This window comes from Peromyscus maniculatus, chromosome 10, assembly GCF_049852395.1.
Source record: "Peromyscus maniculatus bairdii isolate BWxNUB_F1_BW_parent chromosome 10, HU_Pman_BW_mat_3.1, whole genome shotgun sequence".
Lineage (NCBI taxonomy): Eukaryota > Metazoa > Chordata > Mammalia > Rodentia > Cricetidae > Peromyscus > Peromyscus maniculatus.
Genome location: NC_134861.1, coordinates 80,626,246 through 80,642,948, shown reverse-complemented (window position 1 = coordinate 80,642,948; position 16,703 = coordinate 80,626,246).

Here is a 16,703-nt window from a genome sequence, read left to right as displayed (position 1 = left end):
GTTTGATCTTATACACACGTACTAGACATAGACATAGACACAGACACACAAACAAACACATACACCCTGCACGTTTCATTCTTAGGTTCTGAATATGAGAAAATGGGACATTTGTCTTTTTGAGTCTGGCTTATTTTACTTAACATAATGATTTCTGGTTCTATCAATTGTTCTGCAAATATGATAATTTCATTCTTCTTTATAATTGGATATAATTCCATTGTGTAAGTGCACCACATTTTCTTTCTTTTTTAATCTATGGATAGACATCTAGGTTGGTTTTAGGTCCTATCTATTGTCAATAGACACAAATTCCTAAAAGCTGAGACTTATTTTGTACTGCCATTACCTTAGACAACTAAAGTATAATCAATATTTAAGTATTTAAGATTTTATGGTAGACTCTGAATGCTCTATTTGAACATTTTTCTAAAACATGAGACAATGTATTTCGATGTGGTCTAAGAATACAGGCATGCCAGGCTGCCACATTATTTGTCAAGTAATTATCTTTACTTTGTGCCTTAAAATATGACACATCTCTGCAAAGGCTCACATTCCATTCAGGTAAGTAACAAAAGAGCTGTGCAACCCCGGGTTGTGACCTGCCCTTATCTGAAGAACATTCTGTTCGCTGCAGTTAAACACACTCTGGATTTTATTGGCCCTCCTGCAATCAGCATGGGTGAAACTAGAACGTAGCTAACAAACTAATGAACAGCACACTGGCTTCTGCAAAATTATCATATAAAAAGCATGGTGTGAAAATTCATTATTTTGTAAAAAGAGTGTATTTTGAAACATGTTCTACATGGAAATCAAATACTTACAAGAGGAATCATTGGAAATGGTGTTCAGAAGGAATCATAAGGCATCGTTTTCGCATCAGATTTGGTTTTCGTGCTTTGTGCTCAAGAATTCTCATGAGTAGTACATAACACAGCTCAGACCTCACTAGTCCATTCCTTCTTCTAAACATTTCACTAGTAATAATTCAGGATCCTATACATTTCAGCATTCAGATGTGTGAATGTTATAGGGCATGACAGCTCTAGGTCCAACTAGTGGAATCATGCTTTACCTAATCTTGGTTTATGCCCTGAACTAATAAAAAAAAATAGGTCTTCACTCTGCTGAATTCCCTCACACAGGCTTCTGTGTTCATGAATGGAAGTCTGATCTCTGGGCAATTTCCCTCTGTGGCCATGCAGTTTATGGAGCACCTGACTATTATCTTATGAAACAGTGGAACGTGAAATTCAAAGAGAAGCAAGTAAAACCCTTTTCTGAAATCCACATCAAATGCTGACAGCAAAAGAAAAGATAATAGTGGATAATGAGAATGGAAACTTGATTTCAAATAACTTCTTTTTATTTGGATGTACATTTTTTCAGGTAGAGAGGACAGTGGTGTTTGGATTCATTCCAACTTCCTGAAGAGGAAGACATAGCTACTTAAAATAGAGTAGGTACACACGGAGGAGCCAAATCTCAGCTCTGTGACTAATATAACGGATCATTAGTATGTATCAAATAAAACACATACTCATGGAAGGTTTCCTGAGGGCTGTAACAGCCTAACTCCCCAATTTTTATAAGAACTTGCTGTGCAGCATTCAGGAAGAAAGAAAGATATGTAGTACTTTGAAATCACCTTTGGGTAGGTGACCTTTGAGATGTTTATAGAAAGTCAAAAAGCATGTTTTCTAGTGTATTTTTAAAATATGATTAAAGAGTAAGCTGGAACAGAATTGGAAAGATGGCATGAAGAGTGATTGAGTGCATGGGTGTACATGCCATTCAGATTCTGTATGTGAAGTTTCATGGGTGATGACTGATAGAAGTGTCTTGGAGAAACCTTGTAATCACTCATCTACCACATGAAATAGGTCCTGAAGTTCTTCTAATTCCATGCCTTTAACACTTCTTAAAACCATTGCTGCTTCCCTGTAATTTCCCTGCAGCAGCTTTAGATTGGGACATCAAGCTCCCTCACTTGGGTGACCTGCAACAATCAAACTCCTGTCAGCTGTCACCCTTTCCTCCAACTTCTCTTGTGTAGCTGAAAGGCTATTCTGCAGCACACCTGGGCTTTTAAAATATTTTATTGTTAATTTTTCCAAGAACTGTTCCCCGGTGCTCCACTGCCCTCAGAATAAAATGCTTTCAGTTTGTCAGCCATTTTCAAGTCCATGAGCCATCTGCTCTGGGCTCTGAGCTCTGGGCCTTTTCATGGTTGTATACTCCTTCCTTTGTTTCATACTGTTCACTTATCAAATCTAACATTTTTTTTTATTTCTCCTCGATACAGTGCGTTTCTCTCCTGAGCATTCTCATAGCATCTCAAACACCTAGTCCAGCATAAACCCTCTGAAACAGCCTGTGACCTCTGCTTTCCTTCATTGGACTATAAAGAGCTTTGACAAGATCTATGCGTTGTCAACTTCTTTCCATCTAATTACACATTAGGAAATTTTTGCTGAATGAATAAATGGTAAACCACTCTATACATAATGCAGCCAGCCAGATCTTTTCTGGTCCAAAGCACAAAGAATGTAGTGTTAACTGGACTGAATAGTACTTCAGAAGCCTTCAGAAGCTAGTGGGGATGAAAAAAAAAAAACAGACGAAAAACTAAAACTGGGGGCAGAGCAGTGGATAAAAGGAAGGTGTGATAGAACTGAGGTGTGAGCGAGGGCCCCAGGAGGAAGTGCAGGGCACAGTGGGACATTCTTAGAAAATTCGCCAAATGGATCTGAAATGGGAGGCACAGATGTGAAAGGATCTTTCCTTCTCAGGAGACTAAATGCTACTAATGTATAATTGCCAAGTTTTAAAATAAGATATGTGAACACAGCTGCAACCCATGGGCATCTACCTCGAAACAGAAAGAGTAGCATCTGCAGTCTCCCTGTCTGCTGAAAGCCCATTTGCACAAAACAAGCATAACATCCTGCTTGCTTGCCTCTTTGGATATGTGACGATTAGAAGGGAACTTGTTCCTCTGTATCTCAGTTAGGGCCCCCAAATCTTTTCAATTGGATTTCAATGTTGTCTCACAATTTCTGTTTCAAGGGATATAATGCGTTCATAAGCTTCCCTTCCTTTAGCTGAAAGTGTTGCCTAACACTTTCCAGAGCTCCAAGAGCCTCTGTGACCCACCCTGAGAAACAGTAAATGATTCCAATGCTGGTAACACATTAAACTGGGCAGCTGGGGCTGGAGAGATGGCTCAGTGGTTAAGAGCACTGACTGTTCTTCCAGAGGACCTGAATTCAATTCTCAGCACCCACATGGCAGCTCACAACTCTCTGTAACTCCAAGATCTGATACCCTCACACAGACATACATGCAGGCAAAACACCAATGTACATAAAATAAAAATAAATAAATTTTAAAAAATAGAAGGAAACGGGAAGCAGTGTGAATAGTGTTTGTATTTAATGTTGTATTTGCCAAGGGTTGAGTATGTGTGGAACCTTAATTATTATCTCTGGGAATCCTTACGTTCCCATCACATTGAAATAAAAACAATGTCTTTTCTGGCTCAGTGAGATGAGCATTGTGGGTACCACTTGTTGAGAGCATTGGCCTAAGGCTGCCTATAGAAGAAGCTCAATAACTCATGTCCAGTCAAAGGGATGTGAAATGAATTCACTGGATTCTGCTTAATTACTAAATGAGACTCTTATCGTTACAATTTGTGTCTGTATATGTGTGTATGTGTGCTTGTGTGTTCAAGTTCATAGGTGAGGGTGTGTGTAAACACATGTGTGCACCTGCACATAGGAGTAAGAAGATAACCTCAGGTGTCATTCCTTAGACACCTTCTATTTTTTTTTGTGTGTGTGTATGAGAAAGGGTTTTTCATTGGCTTAGAACCTAGTTAAATAGGCTAGACTAGTTGATCATCAAGCTCCAGGGATCTACCTGTTTGCCTCCAACTTCCCACTACCAGTATCATATCACTCTTTTAAATGAGAGTATTGACGATCTATATTCTGGTCCTTGTGCCTGCGAGGCAACTGCTGTAGTGACTGAGCTCGTTCCTGTTAACTATTTTCTTTAGTGAAACTGTCAAGATAAATTAATAAATACATGTGAAGGATTTTTATCACAGGATGCCAAGCACGGTTTTGTGGTTGGTGCGGCCATTGTTGTGAGTCACCCTGTTTGCACCATCTCCTTGAATGGATAGCTGTTCTGTAATAAGCATCATGACAAATGCTTCTGTGAAGATGTTTTTTTAAGTGACAAAAGAAGGAGCAAACTTTCCAGACAGAGATGAGAGCAGACAGAGAAGTCAGGACACAATAGGAACAAGGAAGAGGATGTTGGAGAACTAGATCAGGGAGAAGTAGAAACCTAATGATTTGTGGCCTTGGAGACGACATGAGAGGCTTTGATTCCTCATTCTAGGACCAATTGGTGTGACAATTGAAAGGATTTAAGTGACAAAGCTGGTATGTAACAAAATGGCTGAGATAACATCCAACCTGGAGTGAAGAGATTCCTCCCACCCCAAGGTTAAAAAGGAAACAGATGATGTGATTTAATGTACACCTAAACTGGAACTTTAGTTTTAGGCTTTTGAGTCTTAGACAGCTTCTTTTCAAAGTGAGAAATGACAGTCGATGAAGGATATTTTGTAATCCTTGGGATTAAGTACTTTGCATTAGATGAGAATAGCTGCCCTGGTCACAGTGGGTAGTAAGTTTACCATGTCTCTCTTAGTCCTCTTTGTCCAGCTGGTCCTTCATCCCCCATCCATGTCCTGTGCCCTTGATGGTACTGAGCTCTTCAGTGCTTGTCCTGGGACTACTGACACATTCTGTCTTGTGTGTGTGTGTGTGTGTGTGTGTGTGTGTGTGTGTGTGTGTGTGATCTGTGTGCATATTACTCTAGTAATACCATATAGTTTTAACTACTGTAGCTACTGTACTATGGATTGATTACCCATCTTAATTCTATTTTTCAAAAAAAAAATTAGGTGTCTTTTTCACTTCCATACAAATTTTTGGAGAATCTTTTTCTATGCCTCCAGTAAAATCTCACTGGGATTTTGATAGAAAATGCATTAAAATAGCATATCAACAATCAGCTGACACATAATTCTATTCCAATTACAGAAAACCATACTGAAAACAGAGTTACAATTGAGGGCTAGGAAGGACTCTACATGGTGAGAATAATCTCCTTCTTAGCTATTGGGAAAGGACTGGTGTTTTAGAACAGCCTCTAAAATGAAATGGAAAGAAACATGTAAAAAGAATATAGACTCTTCTGTTTAGAGTACCATGTTCCAAGAGTTGAACTCATAAGGTTTCTATGTGAATACTAGTTGGTCTGTTCCACCAGCACCAAAACCAACATTGTACGGTCTCAGTATACTGAAGGGTAAAGCACTGGCTTTCACTGAGACCTCTGGTAGGATGTGGAAGATGATGCTTGCATTTAATTTTCCATAATTCAGAAAGTAAATCAGAGGGAACTAGCAGATTCTACAAGACATTTCACTGATATCATTTTAGTGATAGAACACTGAACTATGCTGAAATAACAAGGACGTTCACTTCCTCACCCCCATTGTTTGTCGTTTTCAGCATTCTTTAGACAAGGTATGGCGATAATGGCATTTTATAGAACTGCCTACTGTGTCCTTATCAGGCTTCCAACGATTCTCTGAAGCAACTGTGTGCTGGCTCTAAGTATGACGACTCATTGATTGAATTCATTTTTTATTGAGAATCAATGAACTTTTATTTTTATTTTTTAGCTATTTAACACTGTCAAGAGAAAATATCTTATTTATTACCAATTATTATTTTACATCTAAATGCTTTACATTCATTAACATGCCATAAACAGTGGTCAACTGTGCATAGCAAATACCTTTTTAGGTACAAGTCTAATAAAAGCTGGGTGGATATACTTATGGAAGTTTATAATCCGTAATGGAGCCTGCACAATATAATTGTAAAATTATATTACAGAATGGTTTTATTAACCGGGACTGTCTAAAATAAAAAAGTAATTTATACTTATGTTAAAATCCAAGCTGTCCAAAGATGACACAATAAAAGTAGTTTTCTCTCCAGACCCTTCAGGCATATTTGGAGATGGTTGTTGTTCCAAGGCAATTCCTGTTATAGTATTTATGCTATAAAAAAATAGTTTAAATCCCCACTACCTCATACTAACTGAAAGGAAGGTCACTATGACTTGATGTAAAATCTGACTTATGATATATTTCAAAAGAAATATAGCTTTATTACTTAGGCTCATAGTAAGTAACTACTGACCGAGGAAAAGGTAGACAGAGCTGATTACTTACCTTAAAACACCGTTTGTACATCATGAACACCACTTACCCATAGCTCTTTTTTGTAAACCCACATTTTTGTGGTGCTTAGAAAATATCTTTCTTTCCTTCGGAGCTAGTTATGGTAAAGGTTTTTCAATGTTTGCATTATTATTTGCTTGCCAAGTTCTATTTCATGAGAAGCACAAAAATGAAGTTTAGTTCTGCAGCCCATGTTGCATTCATGTCCATTCAATTAACACACACTTTGATGGACTGAACTTCGATAGATACCGTACTTGATGATTACAATGAACCGCATTAATTACTTTAGAAATTACTGCAGAAGCATGAAGATGTGAAGTGTAATTCTCTTGAAGGGTTATAACCTGTTCTTTTTTTAGTACATTATCTTATTTGATCTAGACAGCTCCCTTAGAGCTGCGATGCCAGACACTAAACACTCATCTATAAATTGAGACAATTGTTATTATTAGGAAATACCATCAGACAAGAATGATTTGTAAGGGACATTGATAGAGAAGATTAACTCTTGGTGGGGAAATTATAAGTAAAGAAATAAAATACAGGAATTTTATGGAAGTAATTATTTAAAATCCATTAATATTATACTCTGGAGAGTGGGCCAAAATGGACATACAGTGATACAGAGACATTTGAATGCAGACTTTGACATCTTATCAAGGAGCAGCAAAAAACAACTGAAAAGATAAGCCAAGATAGTATAAGTAGTGAAGGAGCATTGGAGATAAAATTAAATATTTTGAAAGTTCTTAATTAACACAATGAAATCAGGGAAAATACTATGGGAATAGAGAAGAAGTAGTACAAAGAACCACCAGACAGCAAAATGGTGGACTATATTGTTAGACACACCTTCAGTTACATTGTAAATAGTAACTATTTATATCTAACTATTATATCTAACTATTCTAAATACTCCACTCAAAAGCAAAAAAAAAAACAACAAAAAAACAAAACAAAAAAACAACCAAACCAAAAAAAAAAAAAACCCTACAGAACAAATTTGTAAAAACAACAACAAAAAACTATTTTTATTTAAGTTTCACTGTGTCTGTAAATACACTGATAACTCAAATAATGGGAAAATTATATTACACTAATCCTAACCTTCAGCCAAATCACTCTGAGGTCATATTGGATGGGTGGAGTTTCTAATTCAATTGTGAGCATTATAAGGAAGGTAAAATTTGGAAAAGAAGGAGGAATACTGAAAGGACTAGATGAGACAATATCTGTTGTATGGGAGACAGAGACAAAGGCTGGAGAGGTTTACCTATAAGCAACGAAACATCAAAGATTGTCAGCAACTACCTGCAGATTCCTCCTCTGTGGCCTTCAGGGAAATGATGGCCATGTTGCATTCTGATTTTATACTCCTAGCCTCCAGACTGGGGGAAGAGAAGAGATCTATGTTGTTTTATATCACCTGGATTATGACACTTCATTGCAGAAGACCTAGGAAACCAATTGAATACCCAGTGTTTAAAACATGCTATATTGGAAGAGTATGGTGCTGTGCAAGAGTTAAGACAATATCAGTCTGGATTTCCAAGGAAGACCTCTTATGAGATGATCTATAGTTCAAATAGAGAGTTGTTAGCTGTCTGTTGCTTGTGAAAAGAGTCCTAAAACATCAATTTAAAAGGAAGAAAGGGCCGGGCGGTGGTGGCGCACACCTTTAATTCCAGCCAGCACTCAGGAGGCAGAGCCAGGCGGATCTCTGTGGGTTCCAGGCCAGCCTGGTCTACAGAGCAAGATCCAGCATAGGCACCAAAAACAAAACAAAACAAAAAGCCTAAAAACCAAATACCAAAACAAAACAAACCAGGGAGAAAGATTTCAGTTCACGGTTTCTGAATCTTCTTAGCCCAGTTTCTTTGAGTCTGTGGACGCAAGGGTCATAGCATACAGCAGAGGACTCCTGTTTATCTCAGTGCATTAGGAAGCAAAGAGAAACACAGGAAAAGTCCACAATCCCAACACAGCCTTCCATGGCTCAGCCCAGTGACTTAACTTCCTTCAACTGGACATCTCCTCTTGAAGGTTCTACCCCCTCCCGATAGCGTGATGGTGGCAGCACGCTTCCAGCACATGGCCCTTTGAGAGACCTTCCAGATCCAAAATATAACAAAAGGTGAGTAGGAGTCACCAAGATACTCTGAGGGTGGTGAGCAAAAAAGGCATCTTTATGTTTGAGAGCCACAAGCAGAAGTAAAGCGTACTAAAACACTGAAGGGGGGTGACTCATAACGCACAATCTAAGGAAGAAGTTTGGAGAGAATGAGTCCAGGAAACTGGAATCCATGGAATTCCTGATTCAAGAGAAGGGAAGACAGTGTTGAGAGAATCTGCAATCCCAAACAAAGGCAAATGTCTTTTTTTTTTTTAAATCACATTTTAGGAATGAAATTTCCACTTATGTGTTAGAATGAATGGATCAGACAGTTATTTAGGTAAACTTATATCTTAAAAAGATAATAATATTTTATCCTTATCCCCCCCCAATCTCTTGGGTGTTATCTGTTCATTCAGATTTATGGTCATTTGACTATAAAATTCTTTTCTTCTAGGAAAGTCAAGTTAAAACCAGCAGGTATGAACAGTGTCTTGTCTTTGTGGATCGTACAAAGGTAAGGGTTTCTTCAGCCTAGCTTTCCCAGTGATATTCATTTATGCATGACCAGACTTGCTCGGTGCTTCTAGGCACCACAGCCTCCTGTTACCTCCACTCAAAGGGTTTCTAGAACCTTCTTAACAGTTACCGGCCTTCTTGGCTATAGAGGCCGGTAAAGAAGACATTCTAAGCATGGGGGGAAAGTGCTGTTGTGGTGTGTTTCCTAGTGAATAAACAGTGCTGTCCGCTTGATACAAATAGATAAGTGTGAAATGACTTGTTTCCTAGAAGAATTTGGGGATGTTTTATAAGTGCCGTGTAATTGTTAGAATTTGTTCCCTGCCCTGTGTAATGTTGACAGGGACCCAGCCAGCATCTGTCTGAAATGTTTTCCCCAAGGCTTATGGACTGGCAAGTCTAATTCTTAGGGGAAAGCCTGATGTTCAGCGTTTCTGAAGTATAGACAGTGGGAAGCCAGATAAGAAAGGCTTATTCCATGGCTCGGAAGGCTTGGCGGCTACGTTTGAGCCATCCCTGTGGATTCTTAGTAACTTTTTTTTTATAATGTTAAATGTAGTTTCAAGAGCCCTTATTCACTTTGATGATATTTATAATATATATTTTATCTGTTCCTATATTAAAAACTGGTGAAGTCCTTATTTGTTTGGGGGGAGATAGTGTCATGGAGGGCCAGCAGGACCTTTCTAAGTTCTTGTGTTAATGGGGTGACAGAAGAGATTTATACCCGTTACTGTTGTGGGTTGTTTTAGATCTCAATATTCATTCAGTGACTAAAATGATTTATGTTAAGTCCAAAGAACTTTAAAACTAGAGAAAATTAACGATAGGCATTTAAAGTGTTTTACCAACTGCAAGGCGACAACTCTTTTAGTTCAGCGTGAAACAGAGTTTCAGACTGTTGAAGAAATGTCAAAAGGTGAAGAGCCCCAAACCAAGAGTCCCTCTGTATCACTGGAGTGCCTGGCCTGGATTTCGTAGTGTCCAGTGATAACTTTAAGTAAGGACAATTTAAGTAAGGTTCTTTAATCTTAATACACCTTCGAGGGGAATATTTCATATGACAAACTAGGATTCCTGTTCCCTTGGCAATATTCTTATTTTTAGAGAATGATTGTTCAGCATCAATGATGCCTTTTAGCATTGTAACAGAGAGTGGAAAATAGCAAGTTTCTCACTGTTTTCAAATGCAGGGCATGCTACTCTGAGATTCAGGCACAGTAAGCCAGTGTTTGCAGGAATTCTCAAAAATTACAAAATTAGGATCATTTTAAGCATAATTGTCCCCATTGTCACACCATACTGTTTGGGTAACTGCCATTGCCTCACTGTAACGGTTCTGGATTCTCTCAAATCACAATGAACTTGAGCCATTTCTCATCTCCCACCCCTTTCTCCTCTCTTTGTCTTGCTTTGCTTCATTGTCCCTTCATTCACATTGTTCTTCTTCCTATTTATTCATTTTCAAGTCACCCGTTAGCTATTATTTGGTATAGATAACTGTAGGGACTACATTGCCCATAAATTAATAAAATTATCTTTAAAAGTCCATTTCATTATATGTCTTTCAGTACTGACCATTCAGTTTATTTCACATATCATTAACCCACACTGCATGTATATAGAGGTGGCTAAGTACATACATTAAATGCTGCACAAAGGGCTGATTGAGTTTTTTATTTTTTTTTAAATGGTAAATGTGTGACTCTCCCTTTCTTTTCATATAAACTGATTGGTTCTTATAATGACCTGGGATATTGTAAGAGTTACAATTCCAAGTGTGGCCTTGACATGTGTACATTCTCTGTTCTCATCAGATAAACTTCTCCACCAGCCAGAAAATCTCTCTATTCAGCAAGCTCCTCTATCAGCTAGAAAAGCTGCTTTCCAGCCAGTACTTGATTAAATGGATGTCATTCATTGCCAGCCCACAAAATTATTCAAGCCAGCCAATTGCAACCTGCTGCAGAAACCAGGAACACTTCATCCACTTGTTACCACAAGGGCCCCGGCAGGTCCTATTGGGTCATTCTACTCTAAATGCAACTTTTGCGTGTTCCTACAAAGTGTGTGATGTTCTTTTTCTATGGGCTGAGTATGTGCGATTAACAAATTGCATCCCGGAGAGGTAATGAGACAATCCATCCCTATTGTCATGAAATAATAGCAAACACCATATTGTTGTATAGTTTACTCAGACTTAGAATCTGATCTTTTTCCTTAACATAAATTCCTCTTTTATCTACATATACAAACTTCAGAAGGTGAGAAAATTCTAGTCAGAGATTTGGATAAACTTAGGCTATCATTTGTGCCCTTTTCAGTTACTTTTAATAAGCTTTTCCAATGGCTTTGAACACAGCTGATAGGAGTTGCCTTTACAAAAATTGATCCAACAAAAATTTTAAAGTAAAAATGCAAGTTACTTAAAAACTTTTACCTTTCAAACTGTCATTCAGAATTGTATGTATATGTCTGATGGCAATACTGCTAAGCCAGCTTTCCTGGAAATTTTTAGGAACTAGTGAGTTCCTTTAAAACTCAAGTAGAAGAGTGGGCATGGATCTCAACAATATAAACAATTAGTGCAAAGTTTTCTATGCGAAGTCTTAAACAAGTGAAGCCTTCCATCCATCCTGCTACCCACCCATCTCCCCATTCATTTTTTTTCAGCATGTATTTATTGTGAATTTATGTGTAATAACGTTGCTACCTTGGTTGTTCATGAGAGGTACTAAAATGTATATATCTAGCAGTACCAAGATAAATATAAAGATAAATAAATTTTCAGAAATTTAGAGTTTGGAAAATTTTTAAACTTTCCAAACCAAGGCTGAAGGAATCATAGGAATTTACCAAAGATCACACAAACCTGTAAACCACAGAGGCTGCAATGCATGTGCCCAGCACTGCATTATGAAAGTGGCTTAGTGAATGACGGGGACATAAAAAGAAATTCTATTTCAAGTGCCAAAATATATGAAATAATAAAAATGTCATAGGAGATGAAAGATGCAAGTAGGTGGTCCTTATATGGAAGAAGTCCATGAAGAAAACAGGTTTTGAGCCGAGCCCAGGAACAGTTTAATGCTTCTTTCATCTGCAATGGTGAAAGTGAAGGACGTTGGTGTTAAAAAGGATGTCAGGCACAAAGTCACCCAGCATTAGAAATGCAGTTAATGGACACTTTTGTCAGGAGGATGCTTTTATGAATTAGAGATTAAATTGTCAAGATATAAGAAGCGAGGGCTAAATTAAAGGCCTCAAACAATAGAAAAAAAGTTAGTGAAGAGGTTAGTAAACTATTTTGATGTTCATGCCTTTTAAGAGTTAATATGGCTCCACATACTTTCAAAATAATCAGAGTATTAAAGACCTGAGAAACCAAGATTAGCATTGAGTAAAAGTTTTTTTTTTTTCCTCTGTATAGGAAGATGTTTCAAAGGCCAAGTAAATTTTATTTCTGTGAGAGTCAAAAACATTGCCCCAAGCTGTATTATTTTCTCATTTTTTATCCTACCTTACCAAAATTGATTCCTATTAACTACCAGAACATGAGCACAATTGTTTGAACTAGTATTAGTAGTGATTACCATTTATTGAACATTTACTGTGTAAGCACGCACTGCAATACAAATTAAAATACGTTTTTCTTGTATGGGAGAAAGTGGTGCCTAGTTAGGATAGATGTATGCTTTTCTCAGTTTCTGATAGAATATGAAAGTCATCCATCATCCATGCCTATCGAGAGGAAGTGGGGTACTCATGTTGTACCAGCATCTTAAGAGTAATTTGCCCTGGAAATTGACTCATAGTTGTGCTTTGAAGCTGTCATTTCCTATATGAGAAGATAATTGTAATAGGGCCAAACTGACAAGTGGTGTTTTGATGTAAACAATGAGCAAACTGACAGATCAATAAATGCTGAGCAAGGCATGCTTCGCCTCAGATTATATTGACTTACTGCAAAAATAATGGAAAGACAAAATGAAAATGTGTTATGCTTTATCTGAGTTATGGTCATGGCAATAGAGAAGCTAATAGATTAACTCAGATAAGACTTGCTGCAAAAGAAACATTGAGAACAGCTTCGAGAAAATCAATTTGCAAGTGCCTTCATGAAATCAACTTTCTGAGAAACAATCAGCACACTTTGCTAAGAAAAATACCTGCCACCCTTACCTATAATAGAGCAGCAAGCTGGTCATGAAATACATTTTTATTTTAGCTAAGGATTTGACCTTCAGCAGAGGTTATTTCAGAAATATCGTTACTCTGAGACATCAAGTCGATATCCTATGGGATCTAGCATTAAAATCCTTGAGTGCTTTTGTGGAAGCCACAGAGAAAATAAACATGACAGTGGTATGTGCTTTAGGAGGTATAATGAATGAATAGACAGTCTCTCTCTCTCTCTCTCTCTCTCTCTCTCTCTCTCTCTCTCTCTCTCTCTCTCTCTCTCTCCTCCCTCTTCCCTCCCCTTCTCTCCTCTTTCTCTCTTTCTCTCTCCCTTTCTCTCTTTTCCCTTCCCCTCCTTTTCTCTTTCCTTCCACCTGTTTCTTTTCTCTTAGATATATTCTGTATCCAAAGAATTGAAAATAAAGGCTAGAGTGGTATAGCTGTGTCTTAAAGAGGATCAATTTTCGGTTTTCTGAGAAACTGCCATATTGATATCCATAGTGGTTGTCTTGGGCATATACCCAAAGGATGCTTCATCCTACCACAAAGACACTTGTATGCTCCGCTATGTTCATAGCAGCTTTATTCATAATAGCCAGAAACTGGAAACAACCTAAATATTTTTCAACTGAAAAATGGATAAAGAAAATATGGTATAATTTACACAATGGAGTATTACTCACCTGGTAAAAAGAAATGACACTATAAAATTTGCAGGCAAATGGATTGTACTAGAAAAATAAAACATCATCCTGAGTGAAATCACCCAGACCCAGAAAGACAAACATGGTATGTATTCACTTATAAGTGGATATTAGCTGTTAAGTAAATGATAATCATGTTACAATCCACAGACCCAGAAAGGGTAAGTAACAAGGAGACCCCAAGGGGAGATGCATGACTCTCCTTGGAAAGGGGAAATAGAATAGATTTTGTGGATAGATTGAGGGTAGGTGGGAATGGGAATGGGGATAAGAGGATCAGGTTGGAAGGGGTGGAGGGAGAGAGTATGAGGGAGAGATAACTGGATTTAGAGGACCTTCAGGGGATGATGTGGACACCTAGTGCAGTAGAAAACCCCAGGATTCTACAATGGTGACCCCAGTGTGGACTCTTAGTAATGGAGGACATGGAGCTGGCCATCTTCTGTAACCAGGTACCTTCCAATAGTGGGGCTGGGACACAACCCCAGCCACAGAACCTTCAACTTACAATCTATCCTGCTTGCAAGATGTGCTAAGGTAATAGAGGCAAAGAACTTACAGGAGTGGCCAAACAATGACTGGTCTAATTTGAGGTGCACACCAGAAGAGAAAGCCCATGCCCAGAACGGCCTAGACGACCAGGAACCAGAACCTAGATAGCCCAGACATGTAGGATAGAAAAAAAATCACTAAAATGATTCCCAATGATATTCTGCTATACTCACTGGTCACTGCCAACCTCAATCATCATCAGAGAGGCTTCTTCCAGCAGGTGATAGGAGCAGATGCAGAAAACCACAGCCAAACATTGGGTGGAAAGAGAGCCCAAATTGGAGATCTCTATCTGGTGCCTCTGCTTTGAGCTCTGGGAAACCTGCGGGTGAAGGCGAGGAAGAATTGTAGGAGCCAGAGAGGTCGAGGACACCAGGAGGACACATCACACAGAATCAACTAAGCAGGGCTCACAGGGACACACAAAGCAGCAATCACAAAGTCTTCATGGGTTTGCACTAGGTCCTCTGCAAGTATGTTTGTTAGCCTGAGAGTTGGGAGTGGGGGTGTCTCTGACTCTTTTGCCAGTTCTTGGGACCCATTTCCTCCTAATGGATGGACTCCCCCAGCCTTTATATGAGTGTTTGTGCCTAGTCTTATTGTATCTTGCTATGATGTGTTTGGTTGACACCTCTGGGAGGTCTGCCCTTTTCTGAACTGAAATGGAGGAAGAGGGGATCTGGAGGAGAGGGGGTGGGGGATGGTAGGACAGGAGGGAAGGTAACTTCAGTTGAGAGAAAGATACATTAAAAAATAAAGGCTAAAAAATGAAAGAAAAGCTCACACAGATTTGTGAAAGTAGCAAGCAAAGTGATAGAAAAGATTAGAATGCACTGTAAGAAAGTAGGCCACAAGGATGATGATGCACAAGGGTCTTGACTACTGTTGGGCTTCCTTTTATGAGGCTCAAGAGAATAAGGGCTTGGATGCTAAGCAGCATGATTTAGGTGTTTTTCTATATTGAGTGATAGATTAGTTCATAATTCAGTTTTCTACTTTCCATTTCACTTCCCATGATTCATCTGATTATAATCATTTGCATATCCAATTGTGGATAGACTGAAGATATGATAAATAGGGGAGTCTCTGTAGCAGTTTACTGGAGGAGTGGGGGGAATCAAGGAGGGAGGAAGAGTCCCAGGCTAAACTAAATTATCTCCTGTGCTTGTCTGACACATACATATGTATTATTTACAACTTGTATTCGCCCAGACACCTCTTGTAGTTTTAACTCTGTCTTAGGATCTGCAAGAAGTTGGCATACAACTTGGTTTTTTGATGACAACCTGGATGACATAGCTCTGAAATAATTGGGAATGGGTGGTGACATAGAGTTCAGAAACTATGTGTCACAATTATTGTGACTGGGCAGCATCTCAGGGGCATGACTTTCACAAAGATGTGGTGATGATTAATAGACTGCCACAGATCAAGGAACAAAATAGATGGGTGGCTAATAAGGATAATACTCAGTAGATATGATCAAAAGAAAACAAGAGCAATGGAGAAGAGAATGAACACATAATTACACACGAAAATGCCACTTCCTTTGTCCAGTCTCTGGGCTCATTGTCATCTTTTACTCCTGTCTGAGGAGAAGTATGTTTGTTGTATAATGGTTCCCATAGCCGTTTCCCAGTGAGTCATATGCCACTTGTCTGGGAGACTGTCTATTGGGCAAAGAGAATTCCCCATACATTTTGAAAATTAGACATCAGGAATCACTTGTTCAACAGGACTCCTGAAGGTTGGCCCAGTGCTTGGCTGTGGATATCAGCATCTGCTTTCATCAATTACTGAACAAATACTCTCTGGTGACAATTAGGATAGTCACCAATCTTATGACAGTAGAAGGCCAGCTCAGGCACCCTCTCCACTGTTGCTAGGAGTCTTAGGTGGGATCATCCTTGCCGATTCCTGGGAATTTCCCTGGCACGAGGTTTCTCCCTAACCCCAAAATTCCCCCCATCAAGATATCTCTTTCATTATTGTTCCTGCCTGTCCCACTCCCAACTTGTCCAACCCATCTTTCATGTTCCCATGCCTCTACCCTTCCCACCCCGATTACCCAGGAGATCTCTTCTATTTCCCCTTTCCAGGGAAATCCAGATATCTCTCTTTGGGCCATCCTTGTTACCTAGCTTTTCTGGGACTGTGGGAGTCCTGCTGAAGAGAGAGAGGAAGAATTGTATGAGGCGGGGGGGGGGGGGGTAAAGGTCATGACAGGGGAACCCACAGAGACAGCTGACCTGAGCTCATAGGAGCTCCCTGATTCTGGAACAACAGCTAG